We start from the raw sequence: 20045 nt of genomic DNA, 5'->3' as shown, positions 1-20045 counted from the left end.
GGGCCTCGGGGTAGCAGTACGGGTTCTTCGGTGAGAAGAATGAAAATCCAAAGGTAGCATTAGAAATCAGTTTAAAAGCATGGAGTCCCAACGTCCATGTATGTCTAAAAGGAAGAAGGAAGGAAACCAAGACACCTCAAAGAAATTGCTCTCCAGCTTTGCCCCCTTTATTGTCTACAAACCATCTCCCCACCACCACTCCCAGCTTCCTCGTCTGACTCTGACCACGCCACAGCAGACAGATGACACCTGCCACAGGTGGCTTGGAAAAGCCACCATCCTCGCTGTCCTGTCAAAGGGAGCGGGACTGCGGATGTCACCCCGCGGGCAGGACAGCCAAGCAGGAGTGCGCAGGTGGTTCTGCGCTTTGGTGCCCACGGTTCCCCAGGAAACCCCATGGGAGATGCATTTGCCTCTCTGTAAGATGAACATTTCCATCTTATCCTGGTAGCTCTTCAGCAAGCTGTGGCAGCCCAGAGCCCTGACCACCTGTATCCCTCTCCGATCCAGACCACTTTACTAACCTACTGATGCTACCTGAGACTTGTCACCCCCGTGGTTTTCCCGGGTAAGCTCTGTCACAGCAGGAGTGGGTGTAAGCCGGCAGCTGGGAGAGGTGAGGCTGCCCTTGGCATTTATTAGGAAATATTCGATGTGCAAAGCTTACCTGTGGAATAGCTCTGCAGCTTGGTGGCTCTGCAGAGATCAGGAGGCAGCACCGCATCAGCTGACACTGAGAATTTCCCTTTGAATGTTCAGAATTGTTTTTTTTAATCTGTGAAAGCTGAGCCCACACCAGACAGTCTCTCAACCTGTGGTGGTCATGGTATCAAAAGCAGAGGCTATATCTAAGCAGAGAGAAGGAAACATCATAGCACTAAAGCAGTTATGCCTAGAAAGCACGCAACAATTAAGAGACAGATGGTTTCTTTCTGTGGTTGGGGTGAGGGGTTTTTTTTGCATAAGTGCCTGCTATTACAGCAGTTACCGAATTTCCATTTTACAGCTCTGTGCGCCAGGGTGCCAGAAGGGCCCACACAGGATGGAAGAAACTGGAATGAGAAAACCGACCTGTAACCCCACAGCCTCTGTGACCTTTTCACCCTGGTTTGCAACTGTGGGAAAATAATCCCCTTCAAATCACGCAAAAAATAAGTCTCTGGTTCTTCCTGCAAATGCTGAATGGAGATATTTGCTTTTGGCTTTGTCTGATCCCTGGAACAAGAGGAGTTGCACCAACCTCCCTCTCGGTATCTCCTGGAGCCTGGCCTGATCCCCTTTCCCATCCCTGCCCCGCCGGGGCAGCTGAGCTGGGACAGCTGGATTTTGCTGTTTCACATGCCGCGGTTTCCCCTGAATCCTCTCCACGTGCTGTGGAGCTGCTGGGGCACCGTGGGGGCCGGCACCTCCCTCCACGGCCTCTCGGAGGACAGATCTGGGCACTGGCTTTGGGGCACAGCCCCACCTGCACCAGCCCTTCCCCTCACCTCTTTGTTTCCAGGTTCACCTGGGCCTGCGGAGAACCAAGGCCCCGGACATCTTGGCGAGGGGTTGCAGGAGTTTTACACTGGTGCCTTTATGGTTAATAACAGCTGTGCTGAAAGCTCAGTATTTATGACATTAGCCTGGAAGGTCAGAGATGATGATGCCAGGAGAGGCACCTCTCAGGTGTTCACTTCTGAAAGCATACAGTCAGGAATTAGTTTCTGTTTGTTTCACAGTTTGAGACAGCATGCTCTTCTCCTTGGGAAGGGAAAGGCTGCATTTCCCATTTTCAACATTTTCTTTGTTTTTGTAAGTGTGGATATAAAGATCTGAGCTTCACCGTTGAAAACACCAAAGTTGCTCATCTGTTTGCGGTAGTTCTCCCTACAAGTACTGGACAGTATTGCGGCATGGTCAGACGCATGACAGGACATGCAGACAGTGCTTTCTGTCGCGATTGCTGTGCAGGGGTGGGTTGTGTCACGGAGCATCCACGCCCAGTGCAGAACTTGCTGAGACTCCAGGTTTATCCCCGCAGCTTCCCAAACCCACAGGGACAGGGAGACATCCCTCTCCATAGGGATGGAGTCAAAGCCTGACAAATTCCCCTGTGTAGACATGATTGCAGTTCTCAAAAAAAAACCCAAAAATGAGAGTGAATAAGGCTGCCTGGTTTGCACGGGCTGCTGCAGCTCTCATTCCTGACTAACACCAATCTTATTGCATGTCATTTCTCTTAGACGGCATCCTGCCTTTACCTTTGCAGACAGCTCAGCAGTATGCTGTTTGGAAGGCAAAACACTGAATCCCTTTGAAGGCTGGAGATGCTGTGATGGGTCCCAGGGATTTGTGAGCATGGTGACAGGAAAGAGCTGGATCTGAAACCTGTGGATTGGGACCATCAGGTCTGGCAGCAGAAAGAGCAGGACCCTACCGTGATGCTGTCTGTTTTGCAGCCGCAGATGAGCAGCTGCAACACCCCTGTTACACAGGTTGGTGTGACGGAGGGTCGGCTGCTGGGAAGTTTTCCTTCCGCACCTCAAATACTGTGAATATAAAACCTGCAATTTCCTCAACCTCTTTTGCTGTTTAGAGCTAGCACTGCTCTCCAGTGGCTTATTTCTAACAGCATGAATAAATGCAGAGCAAAGCTTCAATGACACATTTCTTGGAAATAGTAATATTCATTGCCCGTACTCACCAGATGTCAAGCCAGAAGAGACCATGAGGTAATGGAGCCTCTCTTGGTGGTGCCACCGGCGCTCTTGGCTCCTCTGACCCAGCCCTCCCGATTCCCCATCATTTTCATCAAAGGCCATGCTGCAGCCTGAGCAACCATTACCAGGGAAGGGGGGGGGGACTCTTAAAGATGCAATTAAGTAGCAGACGCATTTAAATGTATCTAGATGGAGGAACAGAAAGGAGTTGATCCCCTTTGGGGAATAGCTTTTGTTTCCTAAGGCTTTTAGCTTTCTCAGCTTCCCCTTTCTCTCCAGCTCAGCTCGTTCAGCTGCTTTAACCGGGAGAGTTTGAAATGGGTGCAGCAGCAACAGTTAGAGAATTTAGGAAGCTTAAACCCCCCCCAGTCATTGTCACCCACCGGTAGTTCTAAAAGCTGTACTGGAAACAACAGTGTGTAACTAGAGGAGATGGGGGGGGGGTTCACATTCTGTGCCTGTGTATATGCTGGAGTGCAAAACCCCAGCTGCTTTTCACACCCCTTGTCAGTCTCTCAGCTCACGGATGGTACAATAGGGGTCCGCAAGGAGAGAGAGCCGGCTTTGCAGGTGTGGGTGCTCGGCAATGAACACCCCTAGAAACCAGCTCACAGCTGGGAACCAGCCCTGGCCCATAACACCATCTGCACAACGGCACTGGAATGCATCTAAATGGGTGCTGGAATGCATCTAAATGGGCGAGCGGCTTGGAGGGTTGTTGGTAAGCCAGGAGCCCTGGCAGTTTGCTGCCCCACAGGGCCAGGACGATGCTGGTGGCACCAGGTGAGGAGAGGAACAAGTGGAGGAGCCAGGCCTGGGGAGAGGTGCACGGGGCCAGGGGCCCAGCCTGGCTCAGAGGCACCAGAGCGAAGCACGACATCAGCTCGGGTCCACTGGCTCTTCTGGCTGGTTCTTGGGATCGTGCAGGATATACAAGGCAGACCATTCTCATGTTCTCCTTCTCTGCGGCCCCTTTGCCACGAGAAGAGCGTGCAGTGAATGTGAATGCAGAGCGTGCAGTAAATGTGAATGCTGAATGCACGGGACCGCTGCAATCCCTGGCTGTCTGCAATCTGCCTGCCTGAGGTGCACTGACCTGGGCCAAGAGTAAGGGACCCAAAGCTGATGCAGCAGGGACACTCACCCTGTCACGACACCTCGACACCTTCTCACATGGTTTTGTATTCAGACCTTACCCAAGAATTGCCAGACAGATTCCCTTGTCCCAGCAAATACTGCATTTCTTGAGAAAGGTGCCTGCAGTCCTGGATGTTGCCATCTTCAAGCTTTTCCCTGTGTGACAAAGGCTCAGGAGGCCCACGGTGCATACGTGCTTGGAACCTGCAGGTCTGGTTTTTGGAGACCAGACTCACTGATACTCCTGTTTGATCACTGCGCTCCCTCCTGGGTCTGTGGCCATGTGCTTGGCTACCTGTGTGTGCCCTGCCAAGGCAGCCTGATGGGCTTCCCCAGGGAGCCCTGGGGGCTCTGCAGTCATCCCCACAGTGAATGAGGGCCCCATGGTGAAACACCAACCCTTCCATTTTGTAAGCAATCATAGAATCATAGAATGGTTTGGGTAGGAAGGAACCTTAAAGACCATCTAGTTCCAACCCCCCTGCCATGGGGCAGGGACACCCTCCACCAGACCACGTTGCCCAAAGCCCCATCCAACCTGGCCTTGAACGCTTCCAGGGAGGGGACATCCACAGCTTCTCTGGGCAACCTGTGCCAGTGCCTCACCACTCTGACTCTGACTTGTGACGCTGCACCTGCTTTTACCCCTGCATGAGAAAAAAACGCTTTTCCGAACAAGTTGCTCCTGCCCAGCTGCCCTCTGCTGAACGTCAGTTACATTGGAGAGCATCTGCTTCAAGAGCAATTTAGGCTGAATTTTTCACTCAGGGTGAAACCAGCAGGAATTGCACAGAGTGAAAAGCCTCCCGTGATGTGGTAAACAGCAAGAGAAAGTGTGTGTGCATGTCAGGTCGAGGGGAAGACGGTGTATCTGTGGTCTCTCCTGATAAGCGAAACCATCTGGACCTCCTGCTAAGAAACAGGGAAACTCAGTTGCCTCTCCATGGGAGATCTTAACAGGCCAAATCTCCTTAGTTACAGGCACTCTGACGCAGAGTTTAAGGAAATGTGTATTTATCGAGAGAAGATGTAATTTTCATTTAAGAACAGAAGCCAGTAGAGGGTATGTGCATCTAACACAATGCTGCCCAGCATGCTGGGTAGGTTTGTCACTAAAAACTCAACTCTAGATGTCCCGAGGACTCGTCTCTTCCACCCAGGTTCGTGCCTTCAGCCCAGGTCACCCCTCAGGACCGGAGGCAGCCCCCCAGCACAGGCCCTCATAGCCTCAGGCGGAGCCAAGTCCTCGCTCCACATGGGCGGCTGTTGCAGGATTTTCCCAGAAGTGTCAGAAACCCTGGGGATGGCCGGGGACAAAGCCTGATCCCTCAAGACAAGCTGCCTGCTGCGAGAGAAAAGCCCCTTCTCCCTCCCAGAGACTCCCTGGGAGCTGCCCCCTCCCCTGCTTCCCTGCCGGTCGCTGCTGGGAGGCAGCCAGGACCAGTAAGGGCACTGGGAGTCACTGGCATGCGCAAATTAAACTTTGCAGGAGCACCTACGCCATCAGCAGGGTGGGGAGTAGAGAGCACCTTCCTGCAGGGCTCCTGAGAGCGGGTCTGGGTATCCCAAAGTGCACTTTCCTCCCCCAAACCACCTCTGCAAACAAACCTGATGGTGCCCAGTGGGGTGGCCACGCTGGCAGCTTAAAGGTTATCTCCCCCTGGTCCCCGGGTGTTGTAACCATTAGCCCAAGAGCCAGGAGGGTCCAGTTATCCTCCTGGCCCCAAGGCATTAAGAGCTTAAAGGAAGGCTGTAAGCAATCGTAAACCTGCCCCAAAGTTCACATCCCCATCCAAAGTCTCGTGATGCTGCAGCTTTCTGACTCCCCTGTTGCCAAGGTCTGATTTTAGCTAACGGAAAGGGGAAATTGCCCTGTTTGCTTTGGCTGGTGATGCTGGAGCCTGTAAACGCTTTTCTCAAAAAAACCCCACCAAGCATGTGCTGAAACCCCACCAGTGGCCTGTTCCCCCTTGCTGCCTCACAGCACAGGCTCTTGCATGGTTTGCTCCCAAAATATTTATTTTTAGGGTTAATTTCTGAGCGGGGGAAGATACGTATGCTCCCGACAAACTGCGCTGTTAGTCAAACGCAATTTTTCTCTGGGTTTACACACGCGTAATGAAAGCTGTACTCGAGCCAAACCTGGAACAGAAATGTTTTAAACAACCTCCTTCTTGTTTGCTCAGTCCCGGAGCAGTATTGACTTAAGAATATTGTCTTGCTGGTGACCTGTTAGAAAAGTTTAAATTTTTAACCTGGAGAGAAGAGGGGCCCTCTCAGTGAAGCCCTTTCCAGGAGTTTGCACTGGGCTCTCCGCAGCCCTGCTCCCCGGGCAGCCAGCTGTGCCCATTAATTCTGCTGGAAGGCTGCACCGGCCCCTCGCAGGCAAAAACAGGAGGGCTCTGGAAAAGCATGAACCGGCGCAGCCGATAATTCCCCTTTTGCCTGTGCCCGAGCATGCAGGTTTAATTGAGACCCAGGGTCAGAGAAGTGCCAGAGCCTTGCTAGGGTTGGGCTGGCTCCTGGGTCAGGGGGCTGCGCTCCCAAAATGTGGCAAAGAGCTGGCGCAGGTCAGCATCTTTGGGAGCGTGTTAAAAACAGGACAAAAGGCACACTTCTATATGCTGCGGGGGCTGCGGAAGGAAGGGTGTTTTCTGGCACCCTTCCCCTCTCCAGCAGCTGCCCCCAGCGCAGCCGCAGCAGCATTCCCACACCCCTGCGCTGCCCACACCCTCTGAAACGGCCCTTTTGGCATCGAGGTGGCCTGTTAGGATCAAACCCATCGCGCAGCAGCAGCTCTGCTGTCAGGCCGAGCTCTGCTCACCAGGAAATCCCTCCTCACCGCAGGAAGAGGAGCCGGATAGGCTCTGTCCTGGTCCTGCCCACCCAGCACCGGAGAGACAAGGACCAGTTGTCACACCGCTCTTGGACATGTCGGTGGGGGTTGCTTGGCTGTTGCCCCAAACCCCTCTTCCCTTCTAAGCCCACAAGTCCGCTCTTTCTTCCTCTCTGAGGACATTTCCCCGCCTCACGCACCTGCCTATCCCAAACATTACATCCCTGCCTACCACCATACTGCAAGACACGGGGCATCCCCTGCCCACGTGCCCAGCAGCAGGACGGACGCCAGCCCTGCAGTCTCTCCACAGGGACAGGGCTGTCACCGGGAACGAGTGCTGCCAGGCAGCTCTGGCTACCACCATCCTGTGCGGTTACTCCCACACTCAGCTGCTGACAGAAGTCAGGTTGGACAAAGCCAGGCTTTTTCTTGGACAGAAAACGACTACAAGACCACCTTTGGCCCAGGGAAATTCTGCATCTAAGACCGATATGGGATTTTGGTTTGTTTCCTGGGATAGACGGGGGTGGGGGGAGGAGGGTAAAGACATCTGGGAACACAGGAGAAATGCCTCTTGATGAAATTTGCTGCTGTTTTCCAAAAATACCTGGGCTGAAGGTCAAAAGCATTGGTGTGGCAATTTAACTCACACGATGCCACTGCAGCACAGGGAGCTGGGGATGCCCGCTGAGAATGGTGGCTGAAACACTCCAAGCTCCCCAAATACTTTGCAAAATGTTATATCGCCTCTTTGCCATCAAATCTCCACTGAGCACTCAGAGACCCCTGGGCCAAGCCTGCTCTGGCCCAAACGCCGCCTTTCCAGCAGCAACCCCAGCACTGCCGGTGGGGTTTCAATGCTGAGGCTTCTTCAGAGCGAACACAACCATCACCGCCTCGACCACCCCATCCATCGGCTGCGTCTCAGACTCTGCCACCGCTGGAGACGATTTTGAGGCAGAAGCCAGAGGATGAGCCTTCTTCCACTTCTGCTTGTGACAACCTCTGCGCTGAACTCCAGTTAGGTTCTTAAGTGTCCTACAAAAGCACAAAATGTGTCTTAAAGGGACTTCAGAACAACATGCATGGAATAGGATTCACAGAGGGAGAGAGGTAATTGTGAAAGATTACATGGATATATATCTGTGTGGCCAGAGAACAGCAGATTAAAAAATATATTAAACGCTGCAAAATATCAGGTTATAAAACTTTCCCCTGCCAGGCAGTGACCTTAAACATTCACTATTTGATCTGTTATCATGAATTTGCTTATGTTTATTTGCTTCAGCCTGCTCCATGCTGTGCCTCTGGCATGTCTTACTCTTGTGTCTGTCCTACGTCCTCCTGTGCCGCCTGTAACTCCCCCCGTGCTGTCCCTGCAAGTGACAGGGTTGAAGGGACAAAACAGCAGAACTGGTGTTTCCAATGGAGAAAGTATGGTACTAATTAAACCCAGTGTCCCTGTAATTATCTCAAGTTAATGTTGGTTTTGTGATGTTATGCCTACAATAATCTGAGTTAAAGCTGTTATATCGTATTGCTGTATGTATACGTTACATATATATAGTGATATGGAACAACATACAAATCACTCCAGGGCCATCAGCTTCTTATCACTGTCATCTACGTCTTCTGAGATTTACTCAGAAAGTATGAATTGAGGCAAAATAGCTAGACATCACCAAAACCCCAGTTATTATAGATCAATTATCAGCAGAAATAATTTCCATGAAATCATATGCTGGGGCCATATATCCACCTGCATACACATACATTTCCTGTTTATGTACTTGGTCAATTCAGTGGTTAAAATCACATTTTTCTCACCCCAAGCAGAGCGAAATGTACACAGGCAACTTGTTTTGCTGCTCTGCTCCGTACATCATTGCCGAGCATCGGCCGCAAAAGGGTCCAGGAGTTAGTGCTTAGCCGGCAGTTCTGCTGATAATGCAGGAGGCAGAGCAGCCTGCTCGTTTACAGCCACATCGCCTCTGCTGACAGAAGAAAAAATCAGCTTTTGTCATCATCAATAAACAAATTAGAAACTGCTCTGGAGATACATGAGCCCCACAGCCCCGTTGCATCAACAGGTGAAGAAGGGGAGGGCCAGGCCCCTCCAGCAGCAGGAGATGTGAAGAAGAACCTGCTTGTCGATAACACTGCTCCTCTCTGGTCCTCGCCTGGTTTGACGGCAGCTCCTGGAGCCCGGCCGGCTGCGGACCGAGCAGGGCTGCGCTCCCCAGGCATGGGGGCTCAGAGTTTGCTGCCCCGGCTGACACGGGTCACTGCAGCTCCGCCAGGCAGTAACAAACGTCCTACAGCTGGCAGGAGTTTTTCCATGAAAACAACAGGTTTTCATCAGAAAATGCCAGTTCATCAAAATCAGCAGGCTTTGAACCAACAGAGCAGTTTCTAATGAACTTCTGAGAAAAAAGAAACAGGGTTTTTTTCAGGACCTGCCTCATTCCTTGCTGGTTTCTTAAGCTGCACAGTTGCCCAGGACTCCCGCATCCACGGCTCCAGGGGGCTCTTAATATTGCCAGACTTTTTATTTTCCAGGGCTGGGAAGCCTGGAAACGCCTAGCAGAAACAGGGCTTATAGCTCCCTGCAGCACAGGACAGAGCCTGGCATCCTGGAGGATACCATCTCACACCAAGGACATTAGGGTTCCCATGCCCAGGGCACAAGGAGCCTGGATGCATTGAAGGGGACTCGAATAATGCAAAGGGAAATTCCTGGAAAAAAAGGAGGTTTACAGGAACACCAAACTCTAAACAACCAACCTAAACCCCAGATTTCCATTCAGGTCTCATACATGTCTACATGTTTATCCAAACTTCATTTTGAAATTGGGCATCTGCTTTGTGGTCTGTGAGGAACAAACCCACTGCTGGGAAAGCAGAGTGCTCAGGGTTTGTAACTCTCCATCCCTTCCTCTCACTTGTTGCAGGAACTGCAAGTTTTCCTGTGGATTTCTTATGGGAAAATGTATTTCCCTCAGTGCTGGCTTCACTGTATTAAGGGCAATTTGTCCTTTCATCCAGGTGCTTATCTCTCCCGTGTTTGATGTTTATAAAAGCTATTTGCCGATGATTTCCAAGGTGTCGTAATAACAGGTGTTGCTTCTTTTATGTATGCCAGAGTGAAATTGCCTGTATGAGATCCAGATACAGAGTGGAGTAAGAGGCGTACTGCTTCGGCTGTGGCTACAATAGTCTCTTCTGCTGGGTAGACCTTTCCTTCCACTGCCCAGGGCAAGACTGGACATCCAATTGGGCAGGTCTTTTAAAGCAGCTGGAGTGGCTACCCTGCACAGTCCAAGGGCATTTCATGCCAGGTGACAAGCCCGCAACCCTCATTTCCTTACCCACACCAAGCTCTTCAGATGCCTTACCAGCACTGAGCACCCACAGCTCAGAAAGACCCAGTCTGCAGGACTCATGCTAAAGGTGACATTCAGGGGCATTTTGCAGAACTGCAGATCCCTGTCTGCTCTGACAGACACACTTCCCAGCCCCCAAAGGGACAAGGCACACACTTATAACCTCCCCCAAAGTGCTTCCATTGCTGTTTCTGGTTGCTTACCTGTGGTTAAGAGTCTGCTTACTTATAAGCACTGGCTGGAATTCTTCATTAACAACCATATCAGACACCCACACGTTCCTCCAAAGGTCTGGTTTAGCATCATCTGATGCAGGTGTGAGCAAAAGAGCACCAGCTGCAAAGGGTGGCAGACCCCGAGCTGAGAGCACAGAAAGTGTCCCACAGCTCCAGCAGGATTTGGGGAAAGGCACTAAATATATCTCATTTCTTTTGTTGCAGAAAGTAAAAGGAGTAAGTGACATGGGGAACAACAGACGAGAACATGTGGAAAGATGAGGGGCTTGAAGGGGAGAAAAGTTTCCCCCTTGTCACCACTGAGGCTTGGTGCCTACAGCAAGGGTTATAAGATGCCTTCTGATGTCAAATATATCCTGGCCTGATGTATCATCCTGTTTTCCCTACCATTACTTGATTATCAGACCACTTTGTAGCTTCTGTGCATCAAAAGCATCTGCCAACAAGATGGTAGCATTGTGCCTCCAGCAGGAACAGCCAGAAATCATAGAATCATAGAATGGTTTGGGTTGGAAGGGACCTTAAAGACCATCTAGTTCCAACTCCCCTGCCATGGGCAGGGACACCCTCCACCAGACCAGGTTGCCCAAAGCCCCATCCAACCTGGCCTTGAACACTTCCAGGGAGGGAACATCCACAGCTTCTCTGGGCAACCTGTGCCAGTGACTCACCACTCTAACAGTAAAGAATTTCTTTCTAATATCTAATCTAAATCGACCCTCCTTCAGCTTAAATCCATTACCCCTTGTCCTGTCACTACACTCCCTGATAAACAGTCCCTCACCATCTTTTCTGTAGGCCCCTTCAGGTACTGGAAGGCTGCTGTAAGGTCTCCCCAGAGCCTTCTCTTCTCCAGGCTGAACAATCCCAACTCTCTCAGCCTGTCCTCACAGGAGAGGTGCTCCAGCCCTCTGATCACCTTCGTGGCCCTCCTCTGGACTCGCTCCAACAGCTCCACGTCTCTCCTGTACTGGGGCCCCCAGAGCTGGATGCAGTACTGCAGGTGGGGTCTCACAAGAGCAGAGTAGAGGGGCAGAATCACCTCCCTCGACCTGCTGGTCACACCTCTTTTGATGTAGCCCAGGACATGGTTGGCTTTCTGGGCTGCAAGCGCACACTGCCAGCTCATGTTGAGCTTCTCATCAATCAATACCCCCAAGTCCGTCTCCTCAGGGCTGCTTTCAATCCATTCCTCGCCCAGCCTGTAGGTGTGCTTGGGATTGCCCCGACCCATGTTCAGGACCTTGCACTTGGCCTTGTTGAACTTCATGCGGTTCACACTGGCCCACCTCTCCAGCCTGTCAAGGTCCCTCTGGATGGCATCCCTTCCCTCCAGCGTGTTGACCACACCACACAGCTTGGTGTCGTCGGCAAACTTGCTGAGGGTGCACTCGATCCCACTGTCCATGTCGCTGACAAAGATGTTAAACAGTGCCGGTCCCAGTACCGACCCCTGAGGGATGCCACTCATCACTGGCCTCCACTTGGACATTGAGCCGTTGACCACAACTCTCTGAGTGTGGCCATCCAGCCAGTTCCTTATCCACCGAGTGGTCCATCCATCGAATCTGTGTCTCTCCAATTTAGAGACAAGGATGTCGTGCGGGACAGTGTCAAATGCACAAGTCCAGGTAGATGCCGTCAGTTGCCCTTCCCTTATCCGCTAATGCTGTAACCCCATCATAGAAGGCCACCAAGTTTGTCAGGCACAATTTGCCCTTAGTGAAGCTGTGTTGGCTGTCACCAATCACCTCCTTGTTTTCCACGTGCCTGAGCACAGTGTCCAGGAGGGTCTGCTCCATAATCTTGCCAGACACGGAGGAGAGACTGACCATCCTGTAGTTCCCTAAGTCTTCCTTTTTTCCCCTTTTTAAAAATGGGGGTTATGTTTCCCCTTTTCCAGTCAGTGGGAACTTCGCCAGACAGCCAGAACTTCTCAAATATGATGGCGAGTGGCCTGCCCGCTTCATCTGCCAGTTCCCTCAAGACCCACGGATGCAACTCATCAGGTCCCATGGACTTGTGCACCTTCAGGTTCCTTAGATATTCTCGAACCTGATCTTCTCCTACAGTGGGTGGTTCTGTATTCTCCCAGTCCCTGCCTTCTGCGACCTGGGCAGTGTGGCTCAAGCATTTGCCAGTGAAGACTGAGGCAAAGAAGTCATTGAGTACCTCAGCCTTCTCCATATCCTGGGTAACCGGGTCACTTGCTTCATTCCGGAGGGGACCCACATTTTCCCTCGTCCTCCTTTTATCACTGACATACCTATAGAAGCTTTTCTTCTTGTCCTTGACATTCCTGGCCAGACTAATTTCTATCAGGGCTTTGGTTTTCCTAACCTGATCCCTGGCTGCTCGGACAGTTTCTCTGTATTTCTCCCAGGCTACCTGCCCTTGCTTCCACCCTCTGTAGGCTTCCTTTTTTTGTTTGACTTTGCCCAGGAGCTCCTTGTTCATTCATGGGGACCTCTTGGTGTTTTTGCCTGACCTTTCCTCTTCATTGGGATGCATCGCTCCTGAGCTTGGAGAAGGTGACCCTTGAATATTAGCCAGCTGTCTTGGGCCCCTCTTCCTTCCAGGGCTTTGTCCCATGGTATTCTACCAAGCAGATCCCTGAAGAGGCCTGAAGTCCAGGGTAGTGAGCTTGCTGTGTGCCCTCCTCGCTGCCCTGAGGATCCTGAATTCCACCATTTCGTGGTCACTGCAGCCAAGGCTGCCCTTGAGCTTGACATCCCCTACCAGGCCCTCCTTATTGGTGAGAATAAGGTCCAGCATGGCACCTCTCCTCATGGGCTCTTCTATCACTTGGAGGAGAAAGTTGTCATCGACACATTCCAGGAACTTCCTGGATTGCTTGTGCTCTGCTGCATTGTCCCTCCAACAGATGTCAGGGTGGTTGAAGTCCCCCGTAAGGATCAGGGCTTGTGAACGTGAGGCTGCTCCTATCTGCCTACAGAGGGCTTCATCTGCTCAGTCCCCCAGTCAGGTGCCCTGTAGCAGACCCCTGCTATGACGTCCCCTGCCCCAGCCCTCCCTTTAGGCTCTCAGTCCTCACCATGGTGTTCAGTGTGGTGCCTTTTTTTGGTCCATCACAACTATACACAGCTCAGATGACCCTACTGACCTCTGTAACCAGGTAGCCACCCCCTCAGAAACAGAATGGGTACAAGAAATAAAATGTTTAGAAGAGGTTAGGGTTCAATAAATGGAGAGACAAACACTCTCATTTGGGGAATGGCCCATCCTTTTCATACCCTGATGGACATGGACTTACTGAAGTCAGAGACACACAACTGATCGGTCCTTCACCTCTTTCGCTTTGGTTGTCTGCCTTTGCCGTGTTAGCTGCTGGGCACAGCAAGTTCTGTGCTCAGCTGCTCACATCCAGATGTCACGAGAGCCAATCAGCACCATGCACAGACACCTGAGCGCAGAATGTGCCCCACTTTACCAGCTGACCTCCAGCTCCAGCACGACTTCACTCTTAGCCTCATCAGATTTTCACTATGGGAAAACTTGGGCACTTCTTCCACTGCTTTGGTTTTAATTAAAAACATGGGTTTAATTCCACTCACTATCTGGAAGAACTTGGATAGCTTTAACTGAGCTAAACATGCATTTATTCTTTTAAAATATATATTTTTTTTTAATCATGTGACTTTTCATCTTCTAATTACTCCATCAAGGCTTGAAAAATTACAGATGTCCTACAGTCCATGTTTCAGCTGAGGGCTCAGCGCTAGTTTGCTACGGGGGATTAAATATAAAGCAAAGATGAAAGTGTAAATGCAGTTCCCTGTGTTCGACACAGAAGCCAAGCGTACTGTTTCAAGCCATGTTTCAGACAGAGCCTTGCAAACTGATTTGGAAAGGAAAACTCAGCTGTAGGCTGAGAGAATTCAGTGCTAACTGCAGCAATGATCTCTCTCTCTCTCTCTCTTAACTGAACTTTATCAGAAAAACAGAGACATCCTTAATATTCCTAGCACAAACCAGGCATGGATCCAAAAATATTTTACCTCTGAGTAACTGGGGAAATGAGCTTTTCTACCATGCATTCTACTCCAGTGACTCACCGAGTGGCTCAGCCCCCAGCGTAAGGCATCCTTGCACAGCGATCCATCAGCAGCAATGCTCAGCCAACCGTGTGGCGTCGTAGTTCACGGGCTGCAAGTAAACTGAAGATTTATTTCACTATGGGTATGAAACGTGTATTTCATTATGTCCACTATGTAGATGTGATGTGCATATAATCTGAGAGAGCTGGGTTTTAATATTAAAGCATGGTAAATGCTGGTTTTCTTTAATGTTCTACCAGTGTTGCATCAAATATCGTGTTCAAAACGAAGCCCCATTCATATCAGTTTATGGTGGTTTGTCCCAAATGGGCAGTGGATCCCTTCTGTAAGGTACACACGTGCCTTATTCCTGTCTGGGGAAAAAATTCCAGGAAAATGTTCACAGGACAAAGATTGGCCCTGCCCCCTTTTGCGCTTATGTATGTGCCTTCCCACCCACCATCTCAGAAAAATAAATCATATTTATTTTCACTATTAAGGCAGAGATGCTGATTCTTTAACAAATCCCATGACAACACAATTGTTTAAGCTCAAAAGGCACAGCTTGATGATAGAGCAGAGCCAAGAGGAGAGACAGACCTGCTTCCCTCGCCCCCTCTTTCTTCTCCCCGGGAGTCAATGTCTTCCCTCACCCCAGCCCAGCAGTCCTCTGCCTCCTCTCTGAGCAGATTCAACTCACTAAACCAGCAATATCGAACGGAACGAGAAAAAAATGAATAGTTCTCTATTATTTCCAGCTTTGGGAGTTGCATTGTCAAAATAAATGCCAATGTGATGCAGGTCTTCTCATGCAATATATCCTTTATAAAAGGAAGTAATGGGCATACCTGTTTAATTTATGGTGTATATTTTTACAATGAATTAAAATGCCAAACTAAATTTCAAGGACTAAGCTGAAGTTATGCACAGAAGGTATGCAGACTGGGTGCAGGAAGTACCACATTGCTCACTGGTTTTGGTGAAAACAAGAGAATGAAAAATGTCCCCCCTCCCACATTTGCTCAAGCATTTTTAAATGAATGAGCAAGACCTTACATATCATGGTTAATTACAGAGATGGAAATGTGTCTTTCATTGTATCAGAGCAAGAGGAGCGAGATAAGAAATACAATATAATACAATAGAGCTCATTTCTGAACTCAGCTGTAACTATGGTAACCTTCATTCACAGTATTTAACTGAGAGTATAGAAAAATAGTGCACTCAGGAAGCCTGAATAAATTATCTGCATCATTGGCTTACAAAAGTTTCAAAGACGTGAACTTTTACAAAAATGAAACTTTTTAAGAAGTTCATATTCGCAGAAATCATTTGACATTACTGCTGCGTTCCCTGTTCATGTTGACCACAGGAACACATCTTTCCAGAGTGGCCAGGCGTTAAGGGAAATACCTTTCAAGGTGACAGGCAAACAAAAAAAAAAGAGGTGAAATCCAAAATTAAGTATTAACATAAATTCTAATTCAGTGTCCTGTAATTGTGCAGTTAGTGTTAAAAGCTGGCACTGTCAGCAACAGTATTTTAGTTTTTCTTGATTGTACAAAATCAAAAGGAGACACAAATTCTTCTCTCACCTAAATTTATGTTTTTCCCTCCTACCTTCATTGGCGTCAGCAGCCTCAGCTTGCTGCGTTGTCACAGTCCCCAGTGCTCTCCATACGTGAGCTCGAATAAGGGAGTAGTGTGGTATTAACAGAAAACAAAACAAACCAGACGTAATGGATCAATATAGTGACATATCCTCTCCGCATTCAGCTCCTCTGATATTCTGGGCTGCCAGGGAGGTGCTTCACGCACTGGCTGCTCCCTGGCACGTGGCGCAGGCCTGTCATTCAGCTCTGCTTCAAACAGCATTTTGCTCTATTTTTTTTCTGGTGCAGAAAGTGGCTGTAGCTGACAGTGGATAAAGCAAAAGGAAGAAAAAAATTTCAAACACCAAAACGAAACCCTTCCTCTTTATATATTTGATGTAGCTGCCTGGTCTGAGTTTTCACTTTATTTATTGGTGACCAAAAGAAGAATGCTCCAGATCCTGGCTATACTTCAAAAACCCTTAACCTAATCCTTAGCCACACAAGATTGGTTAGCGGTGCATTGACACAAGAAAGAAGGAATTTCTCGTTCACAGGGATGGACAGATTTCTGGCAGGACTCTTCTCAGTGAACTTCCTCCTCCACAGTGTAACAGCAAAGCCCTGATGAGGTCAGGGACATGTGGCTTCCCAAAGCCACACTATACCTGATGACCTGGGTTTGGCAGCAAGGGCAAGCAGACTTGGACATGATCACAAAATACAAGGTGGAGATGGCAAGGTACCTGGCAGAATTATGATTGTTGCACGTGTGCTAAGATCCTGAAAATATGAGGGTCTGGTACTGTGGGTGCTGTAAACGTGGCCTTAAGGAATGATCCTGAAAATGCTACATCGTGGGGATGTAGTCACGCTATAGTCCCCTTTCCTCTGGTCAGGTTTTCCCTGCTTTATATACAAAACACCTGTCCGCAAGAGGGTTGGCATTACTGGTTACAAGCATGCAGGGAGGCACTTGAGACCCGCAGGTTTGTCTATTCTCATAGGCATATTCTTAAGTATTTGAAACTAGCCTCTCTTTTTTTTTTTTGAGGAAGACCTGGCAGCAAAACAACATTTTTAAACTTTTCTTCCCTGACATGACTGGAATGTTTGGGTGTGAGCCTTGCTGCAGTAAGCGTTACAGCCTCAGTGCTGTGCAGCAAGTCCCGTGCCTGTGAGCACAAGCTGGGCACGGGGTGTGCACTACTTCTGCACATGGGAGCCCTAATATATTGCTGTCTGGAAGCAGTTCAGAGTTGTCGACAACGCAGATTTGCTAATTGAAACTCCATGCAGCTGAAGGACACAACATACTGACCTTTACTACAGCCCTGGGAATGTTGCAGCAGCCTGAAATGACTTTCTAAAGCTGCTCCCACTGCTCGAGTCAGAGAAGACTCTGCCAGCACTGGTGAGGATACTGTGCCTCTGAACAAAGCACCTTTTTTATATGTACTTTTCAGAGAGAGGGGAGGAATTATCTCTGATTCAACAGGGCTTTCAGATACCCTTTCCAGATTACTACAGTGGTTTCATTCAGTTATGCAGACTTCAAATTAAAAGTTAATGAAAACAGACTTCTCATTTCACCTGAGGCACATTTGCTCTCTTATTTAGATGGCTGAGAAAAGTAAGTCAGAGTAAAACTCCTCCTTGTTCGACAAAGGGTGCAGGGACTCTGAGAACTGCCTGGCAGCACATTCCTGCTGTCATTTTGCATCAGTTGTGCTCATTTTCCAAGTGCGCGTTATAACGACCTCCCACACAGCGACACGTGTGCAAGTAAAGTATCATTAGCTCTGATGGGCATCCTTTGTCCTCCCAGGAAATGACTAAATGGTATCCTCAAAAAGCTGACAGTTGGAGAGTAGTAGAAATTACAGACTCGCGCTTGGCACAGAGTGTCATATTCGCAGCTGTACTGCCTGCCTGCCAGGAGCTGTCTGCCTACAGAACATGCCGTCTTCCCATTGCTCAACCTGAGATAGTTCAAGAGCGTAAGAGCAGTGTTAGAGGAACGAACAGACTTTCTCTTTGCAGATTTCTGTTGCGTGGTTTTATAGCTCTCCTCTGGAGGAAAGCAAGCTTGTTGGCAATTTCCAGGTGATGGCAGATTCAAGCAGTGGTTTCCAGATTAACCCAAGCCATTGCTTTTTGACTCTGAGTAAGGCATCTCTTCATTATTAACATGCGAGAAATGCACAAACCTTTGAATCTTACATACTTTACTCACTGATACATGCAAATACAAAACAGAAAGACTTGAATCTAGGAAAATCACTGGGATTTTTTTTTTTTGCTAACCTCTTTAAACCCTTACCACGTCATAGCCCTTATTCTCCCTTATACCAGCTCTCCTTTTATAGCCGTTCCTGTCAGATCCTACCAATCTGCTCAAGTCATGATGCTGGTACTGGGTATACTGCAATAGACTCAAGCATTATTCTTTATACAATTCCTTTATTTAAAAATACACGTACAAAGTTCTTGTTTTTCTGAACACAGCAAAAAGCAGGCAGGCAAACAGCAAGAGCCCACCTGTGTTCACATTCAAGCCTTTTCCAGGAAGCTCTTTGCCCCAGTGTTCTCTTTCTTTTCAGTGTCATGTCACTGAACTCATTTTACTGTGCCCTTTGCATTTCTACCCTTCATTTTTTATGGGTTTTTTTCCTCTCTTACACACACATCTGTGACTCCACAGGTCATGGCTCAGCCACTTTCTGTCTGTATCATTTATCAGTACACTGTATTACCAGCCTGTATGGGACATGCTATTAGTTAATTTTGTGATATTGGTGCAGTATTTTGGGAGGTGGATTGTATTGGTTTGATTGTCAGTAATCAGAGTCATTTAATTGCTTTGTCACGCTGAACCAATTTAATGTTTGTTTTTTTTAATCCCCTAACTTTCTCTTACTATTTTCAACAAGAGTTGATGTGATCCCAGGCTGATTACATTTTGCTGCATGAAGATGGAAGTAAATTGCAATTACACATGTGGGATTTCGCAAATGGCCAAAAGGATGTTGGGATAGCTGCACAGGCTGATGGAAAGAACAAAAATCACTCCCAGGGTGTGACTCGTGAATTCCCTCCTGCTGCCCCCGGCTTTGCTGCAATGCCCTTCCCGCCCACCCGCCCCGCTCTGCCTGCTGAGCCGTCCCTGGAGCCCTGCCCTGAACTGCTCTGCAAAATGATCCCAGTTTAAAAGTGCTTTTGGGGTAGTTCAGAGCACTTTCACTTTAAAGTATGGCTGGACAGACTCTTGCATGGGTGGTGACTTGGAACGTCTGGGAGGGGACATGAAGGAGGAAGCAAGAAAGAGCTTCCTATAAATGCAAGTAGAGTTGGATGGCTTAAATCGGACAGGAGACGGAGTGAATGAAAATACATGGACCTGCCCTAGTTAACCTCCAGTTATCTGTTCTTGTGCCTTTTACCTGAATGGTGTTGGTATGACTGAGACAGGTTACACAAGAGCAGATGACACATCGACACCTGGTTGTCCCCTGGGTGGAACAAAGCACTCAAGTACGCACTTTGACCATGAATTTAATGTTTCCATTGAGAACAAGCGGTAGGGGAGATTAATCGCTGTGAGCGCTGAAAACGAATAAGCACGAAGACTGTGCCTACGGTGGCAATATTTGTGAATACATTTGTTTTCTGAGGATGGAAAGTAAATATTTTATTCATTGTCACATGTGTGAATGCATGATTATATCAGCAACACATATAAAAGAAACAGGAATATTGTGTGCTACTGCAGTTTGCTAAGGAAACAGAAATACTGACTTGAAGTCAACCAGTTCTTAATAACCAAAGCTGTAATTTAAAACGTAAATGCCTTTCTGAGCTCATCTATTCTAAGCTGGATAGAGCCCAGCATGTTTCAGTTTTTAAATAACTCATTCCCATGACCTTTGCAACTCACTACCTTACACAACAGTGCAAAAAAGAGCCTCATACACATGACTCAGGCTGCCTTAGGGTTGCTGAAATTTAAGAAGGCAGCCTCCATAACATGATCACAGGCAAAAGAAAAATAAAAGACTGATTATATAACATCCAGCCAAATTGAACAAACCTCTGCAG

Source organism: Balearica regulorum, chromosome 2 (assembly GCF_011004875.1).
Source record: "Balearica regulorum gibbericeps isolate bBalReg1 chromosome 2, bBalReg1.pri, whole genome shotgun sequence".
NCBI classification, from domain to species: Eukaryota; Metazoa; Chordata; class Aves; order Gruiformes; family Gruidae; genus Balearica; species Balearica regulorum.
This window is presented reverse-complemented; position numbering follows the sequence as displayed.